Source organism: Triticum aestivum, chromosome 2D (assembly GCF_018294505.1).
Source record: "Triticum aestivum cultivar Chinese Spring chromosome 2D, IWGSC CS RefSeq v2.1, whole genome shotgun sequence".
Lineage (NCBI taxonomy): Eukaryota > Viridiplantae > Streptophyta > Magnoliopsida > Poales > Poaceae > Triticum > Triticum aestivum.
In genome coordinates, this window is record NC_057799.1 from 476670395 (window position 1) to 476682107 (window position 11713).

The following is an 11713-nucleotide window of genomic DNA, read 5'->3' on the forward strand; positions in this document are numbered from 1 at the left end:
CGAATCCTCACGATCGCAACGAAACAGGAACTAACGAGAAAAAGCACATCCGGAAAGAAGCAAACAACAAGGTAAACACACAACACATAAACATGGCATGATGCTCAATCAAGTATGATGCATTACAAGGCTACAAGAAGCTACTCATGGCAAGAGATGATGCATACAAGAGCAACACATCAAAGCAAGTTTAAATGAGGCCGGAAACAACATATAACAATTCCGGTAAGTCCTCATATGCAAATTTCGAAATTGGGCCAGATCTGATTAGAACACAATGTTGAAGTTGTTAAACATCAATTTTAAATGCATCAATATGATCTACACGGTTTTTTAGTCAAGTTACATATAAAGTTTGTTTGATTCGGAGGTACGGCCTAGAAGATATGAGCAAAACAAGTTAAACATGGCATTGATGCAAAATGCATACAAACATCAAGAAAACACAATCAAAACAAGGATTCAACAAGGTAACATGAAACTACATGCAAAAGTAAGCAAGTTTCATATAGGGCACACTCAAAACGGAGCAACAGTTCAACACATACACATGAAACAAGTTTAAAGGACAAGCTATCCAAAACAGCAACTAGCCATCTTGCAAGCATCAAAACAACATGCTACAGCACCTCAACAAAAAAAATGGCATGGGAGTTATTTACAGGTAAAGAATTATAAAACATGAACACTGAGCTATCTCCAGAAACCACTAGAACATGCTCAAAAGGACATGGCAAGATTGCAAATGATAACAGTTTCAGCAAGTGTAAAACAGCAACATCAGCATAGCATGTGGACAAGCTTGGAACATAGGTCATATAAAGTCCAAAATTAACAAACTTGGCATGTGGATAAAGTATTCATAGCATACTTCAACTCATGTAGTTGGAGCAACTCCAAAAGAGGCATAAATCAATCAATAACAAGCTTACAACATCGCATCATGAAGTTAACAGAAAACTGGAACATTATTTAGGCATGTTCACGGCAATGAAAACATATGCTACAGGACATATACGAGGCATCAAAAGGCATGAAATGATAGAGCATAACATGAAAATAAAAACATGTCAACTAGGCATCTCCAGAATATGCATGGATACGATGGTAGCATCAAGTAAACATAGCAACATGATATAGCAGATTCAGGTTAGCAAAACAGTAACAGCAAGTAGCCCAATTTACAAGCTTGTTGCACTCACCACAAGGCACAAAAAAATACATGGATTGCACCACTGTAAAGACGGCATGAATATTCTCCTAAAAAATGTAGACATCATGCTAAAAGGATGCACAGGCAAAACGCAATGAAAAAGACAAGTCACCAAGTTATAACAGTCTCAGCAGGTTAACATCATATAGCACTTTTGCAACGAGGATAAGGGCATCAAGATGAACTCAAACAAGCATGCCACAGTATAATAGTATGAAGAGCATCACATAATAAACATTTTGATAGATCATGCAAGCAAAACGGAGCTATAAGCAGGAACTTATGGGAGGTCAAAGATGCACATAATATGATATTTCAGGAACAGACGAAAAACTACCAGCGCGAAAACGGGATCCAGCTCGGGGAAGTCAACGGCGATGGTGGGGCGGCGTGGGACTCCGGCAGGCATCGGGGAGGCCGGGAATGGGTAGATCGGGCACGGGGCAACCGGATCCGGCAGTCGGGGTCGAGGATCCGACGGCGGACGCCGTTCTCCGGCGACGGCGGCGCAGGCGCCATGGCGGCCTTCTGCACGGGAGGGAGAGGCATGAGGAGAAGGAGACGGGCAGGGGAAGGAGGTGCAGGGCGCGAGGGGTCCGGCTTGCTGGTCGTGGTGGCCGGCGGGAGGAGGCCGGCGAACTCCGGCGGAAGCTCGGGCGGAGGCGGGGACGACGGGAGCTCGGGAGCTCTGGATCAGGCTTCCCCCGACCCAGATCGAGCGGAGCGCTTGGACGCGGGGGCGCGGGCAGCTCGGGCCCGGCCGCGGGTTCCGGCGGCGGTGCTTGGGCCCGGGAGGGCTGGAACCGGGCCCCGGTGGGCTGCGGGAGGAGGGAGAGCTGCGGGGCGACGTGGCAGCGCCTGGTTGGCTGCACGCATCACCAGCGGCGAGGCTGGCCGATCGGGGCACGACAAGTGGCGGCGGGGTGCTGGCTGGGCATGGATTTCGAGGTGGAGACGGTTGGCTGCGGCTGGTGGCGGCGGATCCGAGGAGAAGGGGTCTAGGGGTAGGGGAAGGAGCTAGGTTTGTCCAAAAATGGACTAGGGGTTGTTTATATAGGGTAGGTGGCTAGGGTTAGGGGGTTTGAGGCCATTTTGGACCGAACGATCTCGTGGGTTTATAGAGTAAAATTCATCGGTGGTACCTCAACTTGCGTCGCCCGGTCACTTTGGTCACTGTACACAAGAACTCACGCAATACGGTCACTGTGTACGGTGAACAGTGAAAATACGGTCACTGTGCGTCGTAGACCGCGCGTACGCCACCTGTTGACCGTCCGGCTCCCAGTCCGCGCGCCAAGTGTCGCGAGGAGGAGCGACCCGATGGCATATTTGTAGCAACACCCCCACGTTGTCGGACAGATCCCCGAAGCCCTCCCACGTCTCCACCTCCCCTGTTCGAGCCGATCAAATCGGCGGAGAAGGTGACGGAGACATGTGCGGCATGGTGCGGCGTGGTCGTGGTGGTGGTGGTGAAGAGGCGGGCGCGGAGGGGTTTCTTCTCGCGGTGGTGAAGAGGGGGCGCCGCCGCCATGTCTCCTGTTTGTCGCCCCGACGGTGCCCCTGCCCCCGTTTACCGTAAGTGATGATTCCTGCCATAAATCTTCTTATTTCTCTTCGATTCTTGTTTGATAAGGCTGGCATTGTGTTCGCCTATGATATGTGGTAGTATTTATCGCGTGTATGGCAATTTAGGTTTAGGGTTTTTCAAACCCAATTTGTCTGATAGGGTTTCTGATAGGGTTTTAGGTTCTTGTCGAAAGGGTATAATTTTCATCGACTCCACATGAAATAGGATTAGGTTTCTGGCAGTTGTACCCGTATGTGCACCTTTGTTGGGATAGGCATAGGTTTGGAGCTTTGGTTTATGGAGAAAATTGGGATTTCTGGTGTTGTACTATTCAAAAATGTCATTTTTGTTCAATTTTGATGTGATCAATTATGCTTTGTTTTTGCAGGAGCAAGAAGTGAGAAGTTCTCAGTGCTGTTTCATCATGGTGGTTTTTTCATGGGTGAAGGAAGCAATAGGGCTTATGTTGATGGGCATAAAGTTTGGTATGATAGTTTGGATAAGCTCACCTGTTCTCCAATAATGGTGGAACATCTAGTAGAAGAGATTGGATGGGAGATGGCAGGCAGGTTGAAGGCATATTATCAAATCCCAATACTTGACATTACTCAGAATTCTTTGAGACATATCAGATCTGAGGCAGATACTGATCAAATGATGATGTTTCTGTCTATTGGGCATCATTTCTTCAGTATTTATCTTGATCATGATGACAGCTTGATTACTAAGAAGGTTGTTGATGATGTGGTCAAATTTCCAAGGGCTGAACTTCCACCAGTGTTTAGCCCTTCAAAAGATGGTACTAATCCTCATAGCAGCAAGCCTGGAAATTCAGAAGAAGACTGCCCTATACCAATTCAGGTTGTGTATCCAAACAATGTGCCACATGAAGATGGCAATCCATTCATGTTTGTAAGAAGGCAGTGCACATTTGGTGAAGGAGCAGAGGAGAATGCAGAGCAACAAGGACAAGCAGGGCAACATGATGATGTACAGCAACATGAAGATGCAGAGCATGTAGGCCAAGAAGGAGAAGCAGAGCCACATGAAGATGCAGAGCAAGTAGAGCAAGAAAGAGAAGGAGAGCAACATGCACTAGATGAAGATGCAGAAGCACATCAATTGAGGAGAACTAGAGCAAAGAAGAGATGTTTTGAAGGCAATGTAGGAATAGATAGTGACTCAGATGACAGTGATTTTGATCCTGGTGACATGGTAGATAGTGACTTTGAAATCAGTGATGATGATGATGGTGACCTTTATGCTGACAATGTGGATGAGGATGAACCAGTTCAAAGGAAGGAGAAGGTGAAGCAGAAAACAACAGCAAAAGATAAAGGAGTTGTAGGGGAAGAAAACATGTCAGATTATGAATCTAAAGGTGAAGATCTTTGGGCACCTGATTCAGATGATGAAATGCAAACCAAATTTAGAGCATTTAGAAAGGAGGATCTGACTTGTCCAAAATTTCATGTTGTACAAGTGCTTGAAAATGTTGATTTGCTTAGGAAAGCAATTAAGGAATACAGCTGCAAGAATAGAGTTGATGTCAAGTTACCAGTGAATGACAGGAAGAGAACAAGCCCAGGTAACTGTCTTGTACACAACCTCTAGCAGATCTTATGGAGCAGCAGACTGTAACAAGCTTTTTGTTTGATGAGCAGCAGGCCAACACAAGTGCAGAGACCGGTACATTAGTAGAAGATCTTATGGTGGATCACATGCTTCAGCAGGTAATTTAAACATGAGTACTCTTGCTCACTTGCTCTGTTTCAGTCATGCTTTAGTGACATAGTTAGTTTCCATTTGTTGACACTTGACATGTGTATGTACAGAGGCCTTTGCCTAGAGTGCTTCGGCACACACCAATCCCAGAATCAACATTCTTAACAAATGCACAAGCAATGCTGAACCAGGCCCAGACAAGCACTAACACAATCAGGCAGGGAGAGCTAGCTAAGAAGATGCTGGCCATGAAGCAGCAAAGAAAGAAGGAACTTCAAGACAGGAAACAAGCTATACTAGAGGCAAGGATAGAAGCAGAGTTGAAGAAAGCAGAAGAGGCTGCTAGAAGAAGGCATGAGAAAGCAGAAAAGAAGGCTATAGAAGCTGAGAAGAAGAGAGAGGCAGCTACACAGAAGAAGGAAACAATGGCCATCCTCAGGCAAGCAAGAGCAGAGACAAGGCAGATAATAGTGGAGACACAAAGAGAGCTTTCTGCTGAGAGGAAGGAGAAACTGGGTGCTGAGAGGAAGGCACAAAAGGAGGCTGCTCCTGCAAAGAAACTAGAAGAGAAGAAAGCCATTGCTGCACAGAAGGAATCAGAGAGACAAGCACTCCTAGCAAAGAAGCATGAAGAGAAACAAGCCCTTGCTGCAAAGAAACAAGCAGAGAGACAATCCCTTGCAGCAAAGAAGGAGCAGCTGAGGAAACAAGCACAAAGAAACATGGAGGAAGCTGGGCATGTGCCAGAAAGATCAAGCATGTTTGACATCTTTAGATGATCTATGAGACTGTTTATCTTGTTTAGCAAGAGTACTCTTTCAGCAATGTAAAATATGACTATGTTTCCCTTTCTTGTTATCTCAAGATCTTATGGTACTCTATTTTGAGTAGTGCTAATGATGATGCACTACAGAATCTATATTTTGGTATGAAAACTGTCTTGTCTGTCTACCCATTTCTTGTCATTCTATTGTTGATGTCAATACTGGTTCCACATTACATCCTTGCTGCAATTCTTTTCATTTCATAAAGATGATATGAAACAGTACACAAGAACTCATTTCACAATTATCATGTGAGAAAGATAACAGAATACAAAGACAATGTTTCCATTAAAGATAGATAGATAGATCACTTCATACATTTCTGGCCTTGACAACCATAACATTTGATACAACCAAGCTAACTTCATAGCCATGTCCTAACATTAAACTAGTGAAAGTACTTAACATGCTAAACTACTGAAGCTGGTCTTCACTTCTCCACTACCAAAATGAGCACTTGTCTTCATCACTTCTTCTTCTTCTACAGTACTCCTTCATCACTTCTTCTTCTTCTAATGCAGAGAGCACTTGTCCTTAGTTCTTCATCAACAGAAGAACACAGAGGGCACACAACAGCATCACACTACCTAACAAAAGCCTCAGCAGCACCAAGATCTCTGCAGCTAATCCAATCAATGCACTTTCTTGGTGCCTGCTCATATTCTGCTGCAGAGAGCCAGGCCTTGCCAAAGCAGCTCTACTAGTTGCCACTTGAGCTGCAATCCTTCTCCTTTCATTCCTAGCCCTAATGAGTTCTTCCCTCCTCTCCTCTTTTGCTCCAACAGCATCCACAACTTGGTTCCCAACCAAGAAATGAGCATCTACTAGGTACGCAACATATTCCATCTCCCAAAACCATAAATCACACCCAGTAGCCTGCAAACCAACAGCAAAAAAGTGAACTTTGACCCCTCGTGATCCTCTGTGTTACTTACAGAGTGATTGGGACATCTGTAGAACACCCACCCCTCGTGATCCTCTGTGTTTGAAACGCAGTACCGCACTATCGCCTGGCAGCGAGGACATGGCATGAGTGGCACCACCACTGTCCGGCCACGGAGACCAGACCGGGCAGAACTAGCAGAAGACATGGCGCAGTCGTCGTCGGGGGCGAGGGCAGGATGGGCGCGCGGCGGCGAGAGGGCAGGATGGGCGCGCGGCGACGAGAGGGTAGGATGGGCGCGGCGGCGACGAGAACTAGGGATTTGGAGGAGGAGAATTGGGGATTTCTATCTAAACGGCTTTTTTACAAAAACTCCCTCCCGCAAATGGACACTTTAACATAAATCCTCTGCCCGCCTACGTGGAGCTCGTGGACTGGTCAAATTTGCGGCGTACGCGCGGTCTACAGCGCACAGTCATCGTATTTTCACTGTTCATCGTACACAGTGACCGTATTGCGTGAGTTCTTGTGTATAGTGACCAAAGTGACCGGGCGACGCAAGTTGAGGTACCATCGATGAATTTTACTCTTGTTTATATAGGGTAGGTGGCTAGGGTTAGGGGGTTTGAGGCCGTTTTGGACCATACGATCTCGATCGGACAGTCCGAAGCAGAGGGAGGGTCTAGGGTTAGGTGGGATGTGTAGAGGCATTGGGCTGAGAAGAGAAGGAAGAGAGAGGCCCGGCGATGGGTTTACGGATACCGAAAACGTCCGACAAATAGACCGGCTATATTGCGGCTATATGTTAATAGTTGGGCTATCAAACGGACTCCGAATGCGACGAAACTTGGCAGGCGGCCTACCTACAACACAACAACACCGTACGCCAACTTTCATCCCATTCCGAGAACATTTTTATACCGCTTATAAATAATATTTCGGAGGTGCCGCGGGCGCGTGCGAGTGTGTCTGGGCTCAGAACGGGCAACAGAGAGAACTGGGAGACCCGAACGGATGCAAGTTTTTGAAAACATGAGGATGCAATGCACAAGATGACATGACAAAATGCAACACGCAAGCAAATGACATGGCAATGACGACGAATAAACGGAAGACACCTGGCGCATTGGACTCGGGGCGTTACAACTCTCCTCCACTAACAAGAGATCTCGTCCCGAGATCTTAGGAGCGAGACGGGAGAGAAATAGGATGAGGTGAAACAAGAGCTTAAGAGAAGAAGAAAAGAGTTGAGAGCACTCGGGAAGAAGAGAGGAACGACGACTATGATGGGAATCAAAGCTCGAGGAACAAGAATGAATTCGAAACCACTCTGGTTAGAATAAGATAGAAGCGGAATAAGAATGAAAGGATTTAGGCAGCACTCCGGGTGAACATGAAATGGAATAGAACATGAGCTTGACAAGATGGAACGATACGAGGAACAACACAATGCCTGCGGAAGAATTGAAAGAGTGGAATGAAAAGAACAGGGAAGAAAAAGGCAACTTCTACCACGAATGAAATTGAAAGCATCCTTAGAGGGAAGGACTGAACGGAGTTGTTGAGAAAATCAACAACAAAAGAATAAGCTTGTTGTGGACTTATTGAAAACATCACCAAAACTTGAGGTGAAATTACGCCACAAACAGAAATGATTGAAATAGTTGAGAAGAACGAAGAAATGCAAAAATCCACTTCAAAAGAATACGGAGAATTAATTGCACTTCGAGAAGCAAGAAGGAAAGATACTTGAGCTCCTCCAAAAGAATCTGAGCCACCGGTAGGACTGGAAAGAATGAATGAATTGATATGATAACAAAGGAAAAGGAATCTTGAGTGAACCACCGTGAGAATTGAAACGGATGATGAAAAGAGAATGGCTCTCCGGGAAGCATTAAAAAAATGCTCGGATATACTTGAAGGAATTCTTATACAAAAGAAAGAAGAGATCATGAGCTGATTAGAGGATATTTGAACAATGCACCGGAAAAATATTGAGATGAACGAAGGGGCACTGATATAGAATAATTGGAGAACAAATCTGAAAACTTAGAACGAAGAGATATTCCAAAAAATATGGCCTCCGGATGATCGAGAGAGAAGCAACTCCTGAAATACTCCGGATGGATGAAAAGAATTGCACAACTTGAAACAACTTGAGAGGATAACATCAAGCTAGCGCCACGAATCTTCGGGAGAACGGACACGATTTAGAGGAAAACTCTTCTTCGGTCTTCAAATGATGAGAATGACGACGAGAAACACCATAAAAAATTGTTGAGGTACTCCGGGAGAATGAAAAGAGGGAAAGTTGAACTGAACATGAAATAATTAGCAAGCGATCTTAGCAAAGGCATATGACTGATGGAATCCATACTTACGTCATACTTCGAAAAAGAATTTGAGAATGACTCCGGGAAAAATTAGAAGAGTCAGGTAAGATCCTGGGAAAAGACCTGTGGGTTAGGGCCCACTGAAAAGAAAACACCGTCGGGAATGGTTGCTTGGAAGAGAGATTACACCGGTTGAATTTGAATGGCTTGAATGAGATGACAATTACTAAATAGCTTGAAAGGATTAAGAATGGATTGCACCACTGTAAAGATGGCATGAATATGCTCCTAAAACATGTAGACATCATGCTCAAAGGATGCACACGCAAAATGCAATGAAAATGACAAATCACCAAGTTATAACAGTCTCAGCAGGTCAACATCATATAGTACTTTTCCAACGAGGATAAGGGCATCAAGACGAACTCATACAAGCATGCCACAGTACAATAATATGAAGAGCGTCACATAATGAACATTTTGATATATCATGCACGCAAAACGGAGCTATGAGCAGGAACTTATGGGAGGTCAAAGATGCACACATAATATGATTTTTTAGGGACTTGGACGAAAAACTACTAGCGCGAAAACGGGATCCAGCTCGGGGAAGCTCCATTCCTCGTACAGAAGGCCTCCGGCGGAAGTCAACGGCGACGGTGGGGCGGCGTAGGACTCTGGCAGGCATCGGGGAGGCCGGGAATGGGTAGATCGGGCGCGGGGCAACCGGATCCGGCAGTCGGGGTCGAGCATCCGGCGGCGGACGCCATTCTCCGGCGACGGCGGCGTGGGCGCCATGGCAGCCTTCTGCACGGGAGGGAGAGGCATGAGGAGAAGGAGACGGGCAGGGGAAGGAGGAGCAGGGCGCGAGGGGTCCGGCCTGCTGGTCGTGGTGGCCGGCGAACTCTGGCGGAAGCTCGGGCGGAGGCGGGGACGACGGGCGCTCGGGAGCTCTGGATCGGGCTTCCCCCGATCCAGATCGAGCGGAGCACTCAGGCGCGGGGGCGCGGGCGGCTCGGGCTCGGCCACGAGCTGCAGCGGCGGCGCTTGGGCCCGGGTGTCAGGACCCCGATTCTAAGTCACACCGATCTAGCCTGTAACACCTCATATCACTTTGCTGCCTCACGCACGGTATTCCCACGGGTGTCGCCTTACCATGGCCCGGGACCGTTTGCGCCTTTTGGCTCATGTATATGATAGTGTCGCTAGCATCCATATGACAGAGAACCCGGGCCGACATGGCTAGTCGTGAACCCAAAGCAGCACTAACTTACGGGGACAGGCATACATGAATCAACATCGAGCATGTCGGTCAGCAACGTGTGAATCCGGGCTGTAGCACTGGGCTAACAGGACTCCGGGAACCCGGGCTGTAGCAGTCTAGGCAGGACTCCGGATGTCACCGCGTGACATTTCCCCGAAGGGACAGACACAGGAACGAAGTGAATCACATGCCGGCCAGTCAGGTGTCCGGAGCAGTAGTGCTGGGCTAGCAGGACTCCGGTGAACCGGGCTGTAGCGGACTACTATGGCTCATGGAAGCACAAGACTACATTTCCCCATAAGAGAGGCTACCAAGGATAAACAACTAGGTTGTCGGATCCCACACATACCAAGCATTTCAATCATACACGCAATATGCTCGATATGTGTAAATACAACATGGCATCACAACATAACTCTACGACTCAAGTATTTATTCATTAGGCTCCGAGGAGCGAGAGAGTGGGATTGTATCGGAATGAACAAGGGGGTTTGCTTGCCTGGCACTTCCGAAGATCATATAGCTCTTCATCAGTGTCATCGAACTCATCGTCGGAACCACATCTATCGAGAGGGGACAACCACCGGCAACAGAGAAGGAAACACAATCAATGCAATGCACAATATGATGCATGATCATGACATAGCAAAATGAGTGTGTTGGGCTAATGCAACTACAACCAGATGGGTTTGAGCCATTTTGAACCAAAGATTCAACCCCAAACTCATCTTATGAATTTATATAGTGCTTTATCATGTTTTGATATAAACAGCAGGGTTAAGTTGCTTTATCATGCATGAAACCAGTACAGATGGATAGATTGGATTTTTCTGATCATTTTTCATATATAAATCTTTTCAATCTGAGTTATAGATTATTTTCTATGATTTTTAGAAGTTTGCTACATTTCTGGAATTTCTGAATTATTTTAAATCCAGAAATCAAATATTGCGTCAGCATTGCGTCATTGTGACATCAGTGGTCAACGGAGACGGTCCAGGTCAAACCTGACCAGTGGGACCTGCCTGTCAGTGACTAACCTAACTAATCCAGATTAATTAGCGCTAAACTAATACTAATCTAGTTTAGTTAAGAGCATGGGCCCACACGTCAGTGACTCAGGGGGAGTCAAACCGGGTCAAACGAGGTCAAACCCGTTGTTGACTCGACGCCGGCAAGTCCCGAGACGGCGGTGCGGCTTGGAAAACGCCCACAGGGCACGGACGAGGCCGTTCTTGGGCTCATTGGAGAGCTCTTGCAGGCGCACGTCGAGTGGTGGTGGCGGCCGGGCCTATGGTGGCCGGAGCCGACGACGGCGAGCTCCAAGGCGGCGGCCGGAGTTCGGTTTAGCACGGGGGCGGCGTTAGGGAGCATGACACGGGGTGCGGAGGGGTGCTATGGCCTCCTGGGGGTGCACTGAGCACGGCTACGTGCTCGGTTTAAACGGAGGCGAACCAAAACGACGACGGCGTCAAGTCCGGCGCCGGTGAGGTCTCGGTCTCGACAGAAACTAAGGCTACGATGAGCTAATGGACATGGGAGAAGGGGGAATCGGTAGAGGAGCTCACGGCGAGTGCAGAGGTGGCCTCGGCGTGCTCGGGGAAGCACCGGAGCGAGCGGGGCGGCGAGAGGGATCTCTGGCGGTCCGAGGTTGAAGACGGCGACAGGGCGGTGCTGCGGTGCGTCCCGGCTTGCTTGACTTGGCGGAGAGGTCGGGGACGATGTGGCGGAGCTCCTGGACTGGTCGGGGAAGCAAGGGGGAGGCGGTGGACACGGCAACGACGAGCGGCGGCGACGGTGGCGTTCGGCCGTGCGCGTGGGAGAGAGACAGAGGGGAGGAGGAGCACGGGGAGAGTGGGAGAGGGCCAGAGGGGTTGCGTGGCGCCCTTAGCCAGCTCCAGGCG